At 37.1% G+C, this 2,418-nt stretch overlaps 1 protein-coding gene across 2 annotated transcripts in view; it reads left to right on the top strand.

The window, feature by feature from the left end:
- Positions 1–2,418, top strand: part of LOC106812091 (cAMP-dependent protein kinase catalytic subunit beta) — a 43,006-nt gene that overhangs the window by 845 nt on the left and 39,743 nt on the right. The gene's annotated exons all lie outside the window — the stretch shown is intronic.

Raw genomic sequence — 2,418 nt, 5'->3', positions numbered from 1 at the left:
TGTTGTCATCATTCAGGTCGTTGAAGAACATGGTGGCATCTTTATGTTGCGTATGGTTTCATGTAGTTTTGATTGAAATTGCACTTCCAGATTGTGTTTTTTGCCATAAGTTCTAAATAAGTTTGTTGCTATTTTTGACCAATTTGTGAAAGTCTTAGTAGTGCCTTCAGGAATGCCGTTGTAGAATTGAATAGATTCCTTCAGGAGGGGGTTTGGACTTGTGAATTTTGCAATGGTACCAGAATTTTGCCACTTGAAGAACTATCATAATATTATGTAATAAGGGGAACATTCCTAACTCAGCTTTGGCGGCTATGTTGGAGGTTTTAGTTCTGACTCCCAGTACCCATTTGCAAAATTTGTTCAGAATCGTTTCAAATGGGAAGCGGTTCCATAGACTGAACAGGTTTTGTATATTTGATTGGGCATGAGTATCTGATTCCGATTTGATAATTTTGGAGATGAATCTGGACCCCAAATACACGTCATAAACTCGTAGAATATGGTACTCACCTCACCTCTGAACACTTGACATTTTCAGATTTTTTTATTAAAAAAAAAATTCCTACCTACCCTACCTAATTTTTTCAAGACCGTTCTCGGAAACACATTTATTTTTTTAGGCCTAATGTACGTTTTGACCGGAGTTTCGTAGTTAAAGATAGAGCGTCTTAGACTGTGCATTGCTTTTAGTGCCTTTTTTCTAAGTTCCTCTACCCCAAATTTTGAGTTACCATTGTGGTATAGGTGGAACCCTAGGTATTTGTAGTGCGGTCTAGAGTTTAGAGTGGTGGAGCCGTATTTGAATTTATATTTGTGAACGTTTAAGTGGCTGTTGCTAAAGGTGACAGTCTCACTTTTGCTATGGTTAAGTTTTAGTTTCCAGGTGTCGCAATACTGTTTTAAGTCGTTAAGAGAATTCTGGAGGCCCGTTTCAGTCTCGCTGAATAGTACGAGGTCATCAGCATACATGAGACATTTGATTGGTTCTGACATAATTTTAGGATATACCCCATTTTTAAGGGAGTTCGGGATGTCATTTACGAACATATTAAATAGTATTGGGCTTAATATATCACCTTGACGGACTCCAGTTTGACAAGGGAAGGATTCGGTTAATCTTCCATTGCATTTTATGCTTGCCTCCGTCTTCGAATACATGTTAGTTATCACATTTAGAATATTGCCCTCTATGCCATATGTTTTTAGTTTAAGAAAGAGGCCTTTATGCCATACCTTATCAAAGGCGTTTTTTAGGTCGACAAAGCACGAGAATAGGGTAGACCTGTTCACTTTAACATATATTTATCTACCAGTGTTTTTATTATCAGGAGGTTGTCGGAGGTTCTGCGACCTTTGATAAAACCACTTTGAAACTTTGAGATTATGTTGTTTGATAGTAGATAATTAGTAATACGTTTATTGAGTAGAGAGTTGAACAGTTTTCCGAGACAACTTGTAATGGAGATTGCTCGGTAATTATCAGGAAGGTTCGGGTCACCAGATTTAAAGATGGGTGTTATTGTGCTTCTAGACCAGATTTTGGGGTAGATTCCCGATTCTAGTATTTGGTTGAATATTTTGCATACGGCTCTAGCCATCTGATCCATTGAGCATGCTATCATCTCGTTGGAAATGCTATCGAAGCCCACACTTTTGTTAGGTTTTAAAGTTGTGGAAATCTTTTTTATGGAAAATCATAAATAAACTAAGAGAAACCCCAAAAAATAATGTAGGCCCTGCCACAATATCACTACCTCAACTATTCAACTACTATAAAACGTTATACCTTGATGAATCAACAGAAAACAACCCATTGTCTACCAGAGAAACTGTAATTAACCTTAATGAAATCATAGAGCTAACAAAAGATAAAACCCATTCATCAATAGGAAGAGATAATCTAAACATCCCCTTCACTATCTCAGAAATAAAGAAGATTTTTCAATCAACCAACCCAAAAGATTAAAAACGTAAACTAAACCCTCATAATCCCCACCACAGAACATTATTCTCATATCTATGCAAATTATACAAAAAATCTGCTAAATACCAAAAAAACTCATATTTCAACAAAATGGCCTACGAACTCGAGTCGCCTTGCTGCTATATTTATGTCGTTTTTAAGTCTCTTGAGGTTTGTTGTCATCCACGGTCTCGGCGTGTTTGTCTTAGGCCTTGTTTTGTTCCGCTTAAGGCAGTATTCCGCTGCAGACATATATATATCTCTCAATTCATCGGAAGCTTCTTCTGTGTCTATTTCGTGGTTAAGGAGTATGTTATTAATTTTATTGGATATTTCAGGTTTGGTCAGCGCTAGCTTGAATCTCTCTGCTGCCAGATTATCCCATTTGAATGAACTGGGTCCTATTGAACAACTACTAAGGATATACTAACCTGTATGATACAGGCGGTATG

Source organism: Priapulus caudatus, unplaced genomic scaffold (genome assembly GCF_000485595.1).
Source record: "Priapulus caudatus unplaced genomic scaffold, Priapulus_caudatus-5.0.1 Scaffold607, whole genome shotgun sequence".
NCBI classification, from domain to species: Eukaryota; Metazoa; Priapulida; class Priapulimorpha; order Priapulimorphida; family Priapulidae; genus Priapulus; species Priapulus caudatus.
Note: the sequence above shows the minus strand (reverse complement) of the source record. Positions and strands in the feature narration are given on the sequence as shown.